The sequence below is a fragment of the Tenrec ecaudatus genome, unplaced genomic scaffold (assembly GCF_050624435.1).
Source record: "Tenrec ecaudatus isolate mTenEca1 unplaced genomic scaffold, mTenEca1.hap1 Scaffold_475, whole genome shotgun sequence".
NCBI lineage: Eukaryota > Metazoa > Chordata > Mammalia > Afrosoricida > Tenrecidae > Tenrec > Tenrec ecaudatus.
This window is the reverse complement of record NW_027459384.1, coordinates 265,131-279,187: the sequence shown is the minus strand read 5'-3', so window position 1 is coordinate 279,187 and position 14,057 is coordinate 265,131.

Sequence of the window (14,057 nt, the reverse complement as noted above, 5' to 3'; positions counted from 1 at the left end):
AATAGGTGCAGAAAATATATAATGCAATATCCAACACCCATTCCTGATAAAAAACAATCAATAATATAGAAATGGAAGGGAGAGACATCAACACAACAAATGTATTAAAGGAAACACTGTTGGTGAAGGACAGTTAGATGACTGGAACTTCCTGGAAATAAGACATTTATGTACACAGCAAGATTTCATCAAAAGAGTAATACAGAACCCACAGATTGGGGGGAATACATCTTTAGCAATGAGGAGATTGAGACAGAGGGGGAGGGGTAGAGGAGGAGCAGAAGACAACTGCAGCATTTTCAGGAATCTCTAATTTATATGCTCACCTGAGCATGCACCAGGGAAAAGGAGGCTGGAGTCTGGGTGGTCTAGCATAGGGAGCAGAGCCTGAAATCAGTGTCTGAGGATGAAGTTTTGTGAAGGGTCTTTCCATTGTGGCTCTTGAGTCTACAAGGCTTAGGCCTCTTCTCTGACTTGCATGATTGGAGGAGTTCATGAGAAAGTCACATGGTGCCAGGAGAGGCATGGTCAATTGGAGCAGATGGCATCAGGTGCTGTCAGGTATGTCTCTGTAGTCCATGCAATGGGAGTGTCTCTTGGGGATATTCACAGTTGGGAAGCCTGCTCTCCACCCACCACTTTCTGTCAGCTTGTCTTCCTGTCATGGCTTGTGTGTTGTTGTGTTTCAAAGGCAGACAGGGTCACCCAAAATGAACAGGTTTCAGCAGGGCTTCCAGACTGTGCAACTAAGAAAGAATCAGTTGCCACTCCAGGTGCTGAAGCTCACCTTCGGCCACTCCCTCCTCATCTCTTCCAGGTCACACCCCTTAGGACAGACTCCACCCACCCCCTACCTAGGTGATGTAATTTCCTGCTGAACCTACTTCCTCTGACTGAGAAGCTTCAGAGTGAGCTTCCCATAAGGGTAGGTGAGTCTCTGTGTTTCTATGTGGATCCCATGCGTGGAGTCCCCTGCAGGGTGACGTCCCAGTGGTGTCTTGGTTCCTGAGGATGTTACAATTCCCGCATCCTATTGGCCCCAGTTCCAGGATCCCCTGGGACGTTTCCATTTAAATCCTTTCTGGGCTGGGTACAGGCCACAGAGCATTCACACATGGGAATACTCTGCCTCCTTTATCCTGCCCAGAACCCCTCATGCACCCTCACCCCTCAAGCCAGAAAGGCCCGATTGTAGGTAGGTTCTTGTCTGGTGTCCATTCCCTCCATGTCAGGTGTCAGGCATGAGAGCAAGGGACCCCAGAGTGACCTTACCAAAAGAAGAGGCCAGCCTTGCAGTCATTAGGTCACCCCATGAGGACTGAGGTTTGTATTAGAGCTTAACTTCCCAGCACCTTGCTTTGCAAAAGGTTGCCATAGCAGTCACAGCCCTAATCCCCGCACAGTTTAATTCCTCGCATAGAGTAAACCTCCACTGAGTGCTTTCTGCCCAGGAACTAAGGCTGTAGGTAATCTGGCCCTCGGGCAGAGGGCTTTGGAGAGTGGATTACTTTAACCTCTCCAGGCAGCCCAGGGGAGGGCAGTGTCTCTTGGAGGCTTGCCTGCATGTGTGTCCTTGATGGAGGTCACCAAACTGGAGACAGTACAGGGGTCTCCTAGACAGGAACCATGTCCTATCAGCCTTGGCCTGACTGCATTGGTCAGGAGGCCCTTGACCCATCTTGTAAGCCTGCTATCAAAGGATGGAAGAATCTGTCATTGTGATGTATTCATTGATAACCAATCATGCTTTTGTGGCAGTTTCCTTTGCCCTGTGCCTTCCCCACAACCTCTTTAATTCACATCTCAATTGTGAACCTGGGAAGATATTTCCACCTCCTGTTGGTGGCCTCCCTCATCCAGATAGATGCTTTGTTTGTGTCTTTACTTTGTCTTTGTCTCTTAAGATTTAACAAATATTCTCTTTAAACTATATTTAAAACGGGGTCTCCTTTTTACTCTAAAACATCTTGACTGCGTGTGCTTCCTTAATCATTTCTGCCCACCAGAAACTAGCTTGTGCTCTGTTTTATACACAAGAGAGACTACAATCTCAAATAAAATTTAAGGAGAACATTTATTAATGATCAGAAATAATGCGGAGGAGGATTTAATCTATGGGGATACCCTTTAAATGGACTTTAGGCATGTACTGCCTTCCACAGCCCTTTACTAACTGGGGTGCTAAGACTTTAATCTCTAATAAAGCTCCTGGGTTTTGTCTCTGCTGATGCTGTACCTTTCCACTTGCAGTGTGAAGAGCACCTCAGCTCAGAGATTGGTTCTGTTAATGGCTCATCCTCTTTATCACTATGCTCTTCCACCCGTGCCATCATCCCCTTATCTTCCCTCGTGACTCATAGAGCATTGCTGGCCCAGATTTAATGTCCACCCTTTTTATTAATAGGGAACTTTTGTTTCCTTTATCATCCTTTTGATGTGCAGAATTCAGCAAATATTTTATTTATTTTCAGGTCCTTTTTTGTATTAATCTGGAGAAAGAATAGCTTTTCTTCAACTGTAAAGAGTTTCAGTTTTGAAAATCCAGAGGGAAGTTCTACACTGCCCTATAAGGTCACTATGAGTCAGAATTGACTCGATGGCAGTGTGTTTTGGTTTTGTGCATTAATATTATCTTTTAGTGACACATGCCTTCAAGGTAAGCACTTTTTTGGTTGTTTTGAGTTATTTTCACAGTGACATGTATTTAAAGCTTTCACTTATCAGTTATCCTAGTGGATACAGACAATGTTTCATAGAACCCAATTCTAATTATGTAAACTCATTTAATCCTTTTGATTGATTTCATTTGTTTCTTCTTCAATTTGTTTGCTTTGACTGTGTAGGAACTGTGTCCTACTAAGGTTAGCTCCTCGTAAAAAAAATTGGGTCACAATTATTCCTAATACAAGGTAACATTCAGATATATAATTCTTATATATAGTAAGATGTCATCTTATTTAAGATAAAGTTACCATTTTCTATCTCCCACTGCATGGGAATACTTAATTGCTCTAACCTTTTATCCAAGTATTCTTGATAAAAGACTTGTTTTATTCATTGCTTTATTGTTCTCAGGTGCGCTTTGGTGCACTCTGTGATGCCATAGGACCTTAAACTCTTCCTTGTGGTTTCTAGGCTATAATTAATGTGACCAGATTGCCACATCGTGGGATACAAGTGCTTACATTTCATGGAGCTGCCATATATTTACTGTAGCAGTAGGACTTCTTCACTAAGTAATTTAGATATGCAAATTCTCAGTAGGCTTACATGTTTTTCACTATGGGCACAGTGATTCTTAATGAAAATTGTTTTTGTGTTTCTGATTTAGCCATGTTTTCAGCATAAAACCAATGTGTCCATAGACATGAACATGCTTTCATCATGTTTAGTTTTCCCTTTTGTTAGGTGCCAAGTCATGTTAATTCCATCTCATGGCAACCTCATGTGTTATAGAACAGAACAGCTCCATAGCGTTTCTGGAGTATAAGTTGTGGAAACAGATCTCCAGTCCTGTCTTCACAGTAATGCAGGCTGAATTTAACCCGTCAACCCTCATTGGAACTGTCTAGTTCAAGCTGTTTGACCACCTACAAACCTTCATTGTCCTTAACCCCAAAAAGCAAACTCACTGCCACAACGTCAATTCTCACTCATAGTGTTCCTATGTAGGTGTCTGAGATTCAAAATCTACACAGGAACCACCAGCTCGCTTTTCTTGTACAGAACTGCTGGTGGAGTTGAACTGACAGCCTTGAGGGTAGCAAATGAAACCAGCATTCTCCCCCACCCCTAGAAATGAAACCGGCCAAACAGATGCCATCAAACCCACACCAACTCCTGCAAACTCCATGTGTGTCAGAGCACAGGGATGTTGCAGAGGGGTTTCAGTGGCTGGTTTCTCAAAGTGCATCACCCAGGCTTTCTTCCCTGGAGACTCTGAGGAGACACAAACTTCCAATCTCTCCATGAACACCTATCCGTGTTAACCATTATAGTGCGGAAGCATATCAAAAACTAAGCCAGGCACACATGCATGCATGTACACACATACCAGAACCTATGGAACCTGGCATTCTTTCAAAGAAAGAAAACTCAAAACTGTACAATGAGGTTAAATTTTTATCTATAACATGAGAAACCACCTTTTGGAATATGCAAAATTTGCAGGACCCAGAAAAATTAAACCATTTTGTTATTTTTCAGCTCTCACAAGTTTCTATATGAATTGTACAGATACACTGTAGCCTAACTGGTCTCTTTACCATAGCTAGAGAATAAATTAATACTAATTTTAATAGATCTTCAAGAAAGATACTCTATGTAAATTTCTTAATATTCTTTCTGAGTTTTTATGGAAGATGAACAGGTTTCTTAAAGATTTTTAAGATGTATAATTGAGGAATTATAAAAGATTTATTGCATTATTCTGTTTAACATAATGATACTACACTGTTTAGCATTATCTATTAGGGACAGATATGCAGAGGCTTCAAAATGATCATGTATAAATTCCATTCATCTTTATTCCATTTTTCCATGATCTTTTTGAAACTCACTTGAGCATTCATGGCATGAAAGATTAGCTACCAATGAGCTCCTTGTATTTAAATTATATGATAATTTGATAAATAGCAAGCATTTGGCCCACCATTTGATTCTGTATGGTGACCATTGTAGTTTCAGAGTAAATCTATACTCTGTATGATTTTTGTAACGTATTTTTCGAGTTTTTCCTTGTCTGGGAAGACTTTTACTTCTCAATCGATAATTTGACTGGGTAGAGTATTCTTGGATTTGCGTTGTTTTCCTTCAACTTTTGGAATATGTTACTCCACTCTCTCCTTTTTTTCATAGTTTCTGCTGATAGGTCTGAACATATCCTTATGTGGTGACTTTATATGTGATTGCTTTTTTTGCCCTAGCTGCTCTCATGATTTTCTCCTTTTCCTCAAAGTTGAATAGTTTAACTATTATGTGCCTTAGTGATTTCTTCTTGGGGTCCCGTCGTGCTGGTGTTCTTTCAGCCTCCTGGATGGTTGCTTGATTTTCATTCATTAGGCTGGGGAAGTTTTCCTCCAAGAACTTCTTTGTTGTGTCTTCCTACGGTAGGCCAATAATTCTAATGTTGTTCCTCTTCATAGCATCAGACATAGCTCTTAGGTTTTCTTCGGCTTCTCTGATGCTCTTATTAGATTTTTGTTCACGTTTATTAAAGTCTGCTTGGTTGTCCTCCAAGACACTGATGCAGTTTTCTGATTCCTCCAGTCGATTCTCAAGGAACATGATTTTGCTATTGTTTTTCGTTATTTCCTCCCTAAGCACCTGTATTTCCCTTTGGTGTACGGCTTTTATCTCTTCTATCGTTTCATCCTTTTTCTGTATTGTTTCCTTCATATCCTGCATGACTCCAAGCAGCATTCTGAGAGTTTCTTTGTATGGCTTCTCAATGTCTGCTTCTTCTATGTATGTTGCTATGTTCAGCACATCTACTGCCTTTGTCTTTTGTTTCTCCTGTTTTTTTGTTGAGGTCGTTGGGGTTGATGGCTGTTTGCATTGAATTGTTTTTGAGGAACCAGGTGCCATTTTCTAGTCTCTCTCTGGAAGACTTATAGGAATGCTTCTTTGAACTGCCTACAGCTGATTTTGCCAGGTTATTAACCTACCACTTTATCTTCCTGTGGCTTCCCTATCAGGGGAGTGCCCCAGATGGCAGGTCGGCTGCCTGCCCCAGTGTTGCAGGGACTGGGCTGAAGTTCCTGCTATTGGTTTGAATATTGATAAGTGTTGGCTGAGCTGCCTTATGTCCCCAGGTACACAGGCAGGAATTCCCTGGTGAGGAGTCAGAGGAGTATCCCCTGGAGAGCAAGCAGGCCTTTTCCCTAGCCTTGGGCTATCTATGAAGGGTGGAGCTCACCTAGCTGGGTGTGGCCCAGGCGCAAATGCCCCAGGGCAATGGGAGTGTCCCATAAGTCTGCAATGGAGTGTGAGAGAGCAGTTCAGGAACAAGAGGGGGAGCAAAATTAAACAGTGAGACCGGACTGTGCCGGGGTACAGGGAAGCGAGGGAAGGAAAAGCAACTATGCAGCTGAGTCCCACTCCCTGCCTGTGGACCTGCAAGGGACCACTCCCTGCCCCAAGCCCCAGTGGCAGTCCATAGCTGAGCCCCAAGAAGAGTCACAAGAAAGCTGCTGAGCAGCCCCCAGAGAAGTGGGGGTGCAAAGAGCAGAGATGTTAACTGGCACCGCAGTGTAGCTGAAGCTTGATCCCTGCCTATGGAGCTGTGGGCATTTGGGTTCAGTCCCTGCTCAGCCCATGCGGCCCTGCAAACTGTGGCTGTGCCCTGAAAAAGCCCCGGAGCAGCCCTCCAATCCTGCGTGGGAATATAGTGCAGAGATGCAAACAGAATCAACAATGCAGCTGAACACCAATCCCTGCCGGTGGAGCCTCAAGGGCCCTGTCCCTGCCCTGAGGCAGGCAGGGGAAAACTGTGGATGTGCGGAGGCCAAGCCCTGCTACAGGCTCCAAATGGTCCCGTCTTGGGCAGACACAGCGGCTAGGCTAGGGTCGAGCCCCATCCGGCTTCCACTATAGTAAGCCAAAAGCCCCCAGCCCCTCAAAACCCCGTGGATCTGAGCCTACTTATCTTTATGTTGTGCCTCCTGCGATCCAGTGGCGTTGAATTTCCCTCTGAGGAACTCTCCTGGGCTGGATTCTGCGGAGTCCCTCTGGTATGTGTTACTCCGTCACCATCTTCCCGGAAGTCTCTGTATGATTTTTAATGGATAACTACCGAAGATATTTTCTCCTGGAACAAATTATTTTGGTCTCTCTTAGGTAATCCCATCACATTCTTCAAATCACAGTTTTCAATGAATTCAATTAATTAGATTATTAAGGGCATAGGGTGAAACCACCACTAAACAAAATGGTCCCATAGGCAGGGACATAGAATGATTTCACAGTAGAAATCAACTGAGAGCGTAACTACCTATGTGTACCTACCCCCTGTCTTGAGGACTGATGTTTGGTCTGGGTCCTAACTAGATTAATTAATTAGAGACATTGAAAAGAATGCCTTTCTTATTGTTAGCTGCAATCTAGTTTTCTCCAGTTTATAAGAACATGATGTACCCATGGGGATGTAGTGGGTTATGTGTTGGATTGCTAACCACACATTCAGCAATTCAAAACCATTAACTGGTGATGTTTTCTAGTCCCTTAAAGAGTTGCCGTTTCAGAAACACACAGGGCCTTTTGTACTCTGCCCTGTAGAGACTTTATAAGTCAGAATTGACCCAATAAGAGTTCTTTTTTTTTTTAATGGACAACCAAACGAAACCATGACCTGTGACCTCTGTATTCTGAGTTTAATCTGGTCACCTTTTTTCTTGGGGATTGGAATGGTGACTTTGGGCTCTTCACATATTGGTCATAAACCTGAGAGTCCTCATTTGCATTTCTTCTAACTATTGCCTCTTTTGTTTTACTTTTTTGCTAGTGTTTCTTTATGATCCATTTATTTTGCCAGTGTGGGAATTCCCATGCATACTTATTGCTAATGAGCTTTTCATTTCATATATAGAATATTCATATAAAACATGTATAAACCACTTTATTTTGCCACCTTCCATGAATCAGATGCAAATGCCTTAAAAGTTTACTGAAAATGTGCTTGTGGTTCCTGGTTTTGCCTGTCTACCTACCTTAGTTCTGTACATTTAGGTAAAGTCTGAGAGAGCAGACAGTTCCACATACATAATTAGCAATGTGAGTTTCTTGATGGGTTAGATTTGGGTTCTGTGTAGGGTTGTAGAGTGCTAGAGTCAGAGTCTGTATTTGAGATTGGAATCTAGGCCCTGGGATTAATGCTCCCGGTTCAAGAACAAGAGTCAATGGATAGAACTAGAATTTCAGTGTCATGAGTGGAGAGTCAGATGTTGGTGGATGGATTAAAGGGCTCTATGTTTACAATGTGTCGTGCCTACCAGCTTATGCTACTTAGGGGCTTATGTGTTATGGCATAAAGATAGAGAGTTATGGTTTAAACAGTATAGTTTTGGAAGGTGGTTTCTGATATTGAGACATTGTGTCATAAAGTTAAGATTAAGGTTGGAGAATATATTCAAAGTTGTGTTCCTGACTCAAACAATTGGGATAATTGAATTAGGTTAGTTTGAGCGTGTATGGCAGGGGTCTTCAAACTTTTTATGCAGGGGGCCAGTTCACTGTCCCTCAGGCGGTTGGAGGTCCAGACTATAGTTTTTTTTAAAGAAACTATGAACAACTTTATATGCACACTGGACAGGTCTGCTGCTAAGCAGGACTGGCAGCAGCAACAAAAACTACTGGTGGGCCTGATAAATATCCTCGGCAGGCCGCATGTGGCCCACGGGCCTGGTTTGAGGATTCCTGGTGTATGGTGTTAGGATTTCTTAAGGAAATCCTATATTTTTTCCACTTAGCTGTGGCTATCAGGGAATGCTCAGGATGCTAATAGACATCGTGGATGTAAAGAGCTTTTCAGGTGGTTAGGGGTTCAATGTTTTAGGATATTATCAGTGTGCTGTAAGGATGCTCAGCGTCTTAAGGTGTAAGGGTTAATGGTTTGGGAGTTGTTGATTAACAATTAATAGTTATTGGGTTAACTTTCAAAAGTTATTTTTGCGTGTTGAAATGTAGCCTACAACGTTTATATATTTATTAGCTATTTATGGCATATTTTGCATATTTTATGGATATGAACATTAATTTATGATTAGAGGCAATTTTATTTCATTTGGGAAGCCTCTTTTCTTTTTTAAAAAAAATCATATTTTGATTGCTCTAGTTAGAACATAGTCAATTTTTAATATCAGCAGTGAAAGTGCACATTTATGTTTGTCCTTTTTCTGAGGTGGGGTGATGTTTTTCTCTTTCCTCTAAGTATGACATTTTCATTTTTTTTAAATAGGAATGTGTATTATCATATTCATATATTGAACTATATTGTTTCATGTTAGATTTTCAGAGGTGTTTTTTTTAACATGAAAAGCCTCTGACTTTGTTTAGTATGTTTCATGTGTCTATTTAGATAGTTAATCCTTTTTTGCATTAATTGCGATATTACAGAACTTATTTTCTTATGTTAAATCAACTCTGGGGGAGATTCCAATTAGTCATGGTATATAATTATTTCAGTGTGTTGTCTGACTCAGTTCCCAATATTTTCAAGCACTTTTTCATGTAGATCCATTATAAATATTGGTCTACAGTTTTCTTGAAGTATCATCATCTAACCTTGTTAACAGTTTATTACTGGTCTCATAGAAAATGCTAGTAAGTGGCAAAAAAAAGAAAAGAAGAAAAAAGAGGGCCTGATGCAGGGGGCTTGAGTGGAGAGCAAATGCTTTGAGAATGATTGGGGCAGGGAATGTATGGATGTGCTTTATACAATTGATGTATGTATATGTATGGATTGTGATAAGAGTTGTATGAGTCCCTAATAAAATGTAAAAAAAGAAAAGAGGAGAAAAAAATGATTAGGGCAAAGAATGTACAGATGTGCTTTATACAATTGATGTATGTATATGTATGAACTTATGAACTGTGATAAGAGTTGTATGAGCCCCTAATAAATTGTTTAAAAAAAGAGGAAAAAAAAAAGAGGTGAAGGAAAAAAAAAACATGGGTGGTGCTGTCAGCCATCCAAACAGATGAGTTTGAAAAATGTTTGCAAAAATGTAATCACAGGTTTGACAACTCTATTAAGTGTAATGGAGAGTACTTTGAAGGTGATAAGATTGTTTTGTAAAAAATATATATAGATTTTAAAAAAAGAAAATGTTAGTAAGTGTACTCTCACAACTATTGTTATGTTTTCACCCAATAACTTGAACTTAAGGGAAAAAGTGTTTATTCATACTGTGTGAATCCTCTGGTCTTTAATCTACTTTAGATTTAGCCTTGAAGTTTCTCATGGAATTTAATTGTGATTCAGTTGATTCTGGACCCTCTGAGCATCTTGAAACCCACTCACCTCATAGATCACTTGTTCAGGAGGGATCCTCAGTTCTTGCAACTGACCTCCCAGTGTAGAGCAGTGTTTCTCAAAATTCCTAATACTATGACACTTTAATACAGTTCCTCATGTTGTGGTGACTCCCCAACCATAAAATTATTTTTGTTGCTACTTCATAACAGTAATTTTGCTACTGTTATGAATCCTAATGTAAATATCTCATATGCAGTATATATTTCTATTGTTACAAATTGAGGATAAATAAAGCATAGTGATTAATAACAAAAACAACATATAATTATATATTGTGAAATATTTCTTTCTAATTATAAATAAATGAAAATTTGTCTTGAAGCCTGGTGTAGCATGGGTAACAGTCTTCACGTCAGGGACTCATGTGGGTGTATCTGCATGTTGGCAGACCTACCTGGAGATGGATAAGGTCTCAGTTCCTACGACCATCAAAAATATGTGTTTTCCGATGGTCTCAGGCATCCCCTGTGAAAGGGTCATTCAACCCCCAAAGGGGTTGTGACCAACAGGTTGAGAACTACTTGCATAGAGGGATAAATGATTTACAGTACCCTTGATGGACAAATAGTCACTCACACCAGAGTGACTGTGTGCTACCCTCACACTTGAGCCCAAGATGAGAAATACTCTGCCATAAGACATGCAGCGTGGATCATAGAGAATTTCCTTCAGTTCACCTCCAGGAGAATGGTGTACATCAATGAGGGACAGGAATTCCTCAGTGATTTTATCATCACCTTGTTTATTTTTTTATAGCAAAGGCAAGCCATTCTTTCTTTTTAATAAGAGAGTTTATGTTGCAGAAAACTTCACATGAAAGGTTTGGCATCTGTTATCAAGGAAATAACTTTTATAAATATAACTATCACACAAGTATTTTGCACCTCTCTTGTGTATTGATTAGTGGTTTCTGAGGTTGTCAATGTTAGGTGCCATTGAGTTGATTCCACATTGTAGGGACCCAATACACAAGAGAAACACTGCGTTCTCCTTTAACAGACTCGCAATTTAGGTTGAACCCATTACTGCCGTCACTGTCAATCCATTTTGTTGAGGGATTCCTATTTTTCACTTCCCCCCTACTTTACCGGACATATTGTCCTTCTCAAGGGACTCCTCCCTTCTGACAACATTGTCCAAAGTATGTAATATGGCCTCCCTACTCTCTCCTCTAACTAACATTCTGAGCTCATTTATTCGAAGACAGACTTATTTGTGCTTTTGGAGAACAATGTTATTTCACTATTCTTGGCCATCACTACAATTCAGTCAAATCTGTTCTTCTTCAGTCTTCCTTATTCAGTGATCAACTTCCACATATGAGGCCATTCATAATACGGTAGTTTGGGTGAGGGGAACCTACTCTTTAAAGTAAGATCCCTGCTCTTCAACAATCTAAACAGCCAAATAAGGTTTATTCATCCAATACAATGTATCTATTGATCTCTTGACTGGTGATAGAATGACTATCACCATTCTGTTGTTTTGTATTTTTTACATAGGCTAACAGTTTTCTGGAAGGAGTTAGAACTTAGTCAAGCTTAGATTAAGAATGTTGCTCACGGAGGGGTCTGGAAGGCAACTGTTCTCTGCAACCGACCAAAATAAGATCCCTGAGTTGAAACCTGTTCTTAAGACTTGGTGGTATGGTGAGCCTTATATTTAAGGTATGCTTGATGACGGGGCATTAAACAAATTGTGTTTTTCTCTAGTAGCCTGACTTGCTGATTAATTTCAGAGGAGCACTAGTCTACACCCTTTATCCTATAACTGCAACCTCACACATCCCTGCCTTCAGAGACATCCTGGGGATTGCAAAAGGGCAGTGCCAATGATGTCCAACTACCCATTCAGGCTACTGCCTCCCTATTTTATCACAGCATAGCCTCTTCCCAGCACTTTCATTTTGTTTTCTTGCCAAACTATGTTCCTGGAGGAACATGTTTTACATGATTAAGCCTAGGCACTCAGTTTTCCCCTTCTCCCTTGCAGACCAAGACTATGGATTGGCTATCCTTGAACCCAAACCAATAACCACTCTCCTACAGTTTGTGTTGTTTGCCATCTGTCAGCATTACCTAGAAAGCTTGGGGTCCAGAATCTAGGCACAAACATGTTGATAAGTCATCTCTTTCCTGGATGTGTCTTGTATTTTTAAGCTTCTGCAATCACCTTGGCCCATGGCATCACCCATCTACCTACCCATTACCATTCCTTTACTGTAGGCTGCAGTCTTTCACAAAGGCTTTAAAAATGGACAACCATAAACCCAAGAGCTTAAGAGAGGAGCAAATAAGGTTTCTCCTGGCTTGTTTTCTTGTTCAGGATATCTCTGTCTTGGCCAAGGTACATCTCAGATGTCCTATTGGTGTTCCTCTGTCTCATTGTCCACCTCTATAGCATGTTTCTGTAGTTATCACACTCTACTGTTCATAAATGGGCTACCTAACCATAGGCATTTCTTCACATACAGTAGATATTCTAAAGAATACCCAGAAGACAAGTGGATTGGAGCAGGTTAAACTTGATGAAAAGCTCAGCATCGTTGGAACTGAAGTGCAACCAGAGAATTTCTTAGAAGCAAGGATGGTGATACTTCACTTTACACACATTGGTCATGCTATGAGGAGAGAGCAGTACCTGGAAAAGACACCATGCTTAGTAAAGTTGACAGTCAGTGAAAAAGAGGAAGCTCCTCGGTGGCATGAATTGATACAACAGATGTAGCAGTGAGATCAAGCATAACCAGTGTGATGATGGCACAGCATCAGACTGTGTCCTGTTCTGTTGGACACAGGGTTGGTATAAACTGGAACACACTCAAAGATAACTAAATAAGTAAAAATATGTAGAAACATAAAACAGTACTCCTCACAGGACCTAGTAGAATAACTGTTCTGGGAGGACACGGTAGGGGCAGGCGGAGATGAATATGTAATGTCATATTGAATAAACACAGCAAGAGGAAGTGTGTCCCAAGTTACCAATCAAACTCCTGCTGAGAAACAAAGGCAGGGGGCTATATACAAATGAGATGGGGGAGCTCTACTTGGAACAAGCATGTAGTGAGCCAGAAGACTCTCCAAGGCCAGCTCCTGAAGGAAAAGCACAGTGGAGGAGGGGAGTTTAGAGTTTTAGGCACGGACACGACGAAGGAAATGTAGGCAATAACAGATATGCATCAATTTCACAGCAACAGTCCTGAGTGTGCATCAGGGTGGGGTTGTGACTTTTGACAAGAAATGAGTTTTTCATAATTCTTCCTTCTAAATGTCTTCTGGTTTGATGTGGCGATGTCTTTCTAGCACATTCTGGATCCTTGACCAAAGTCCTTCTGTTCCATGGTGACCTGAAGTTGGGAATGTCCTTTCTCTGCATGTTTGCCCAGCATATTTAGACATAACTGATAGTAGGTTGATGGAATGGTATACTTTTCTAGAAAGAAATGCATCCAAAGAGTATCAGGAAGGAAAATACAGAATAATTGTTGGCACTACATGAGGTATATGTATTTCATCATCGTGTATCAATACGTCATATCCCAGGGGAGGTTTCTTGGGTAAGTGTGAAATTTACAGTGTTACACAGGGTTAAGCTGGTTGGGCAGTGGTCTCACACAGAATGGCCAATGACTTTATTGTTCTTATTCTGAAATCTGATTCCTCTTGGCTAATTTATTGGTAGTAAATACATCCTTGTCACCAAAGATTAGCTACTAGATTAATAAAAATAAAATTTCCTTAAGATGGCAACTCTATTTCCATGTATTGTTGCTTCTATATTACTCTCTCTCCCTCCCTTCCTTCATCCTTCTCCCCTCCTCTTTCTTTCTTTCCTTCAGGATGTAGCAGCGATTGATAGACAGCCATGAGAAAAAAATGTTCATACCATTTCATCTTCCATCATTCCTGTCAAAGAGCATACTGGGGTTTCTGTTAAAAACTAAAGAGCTTATTTGAGTAACAAAACAATCCAGGGGTTGGCAGTAGTACCTCCAAGGATTCACAAAGTACTGACATGAAAA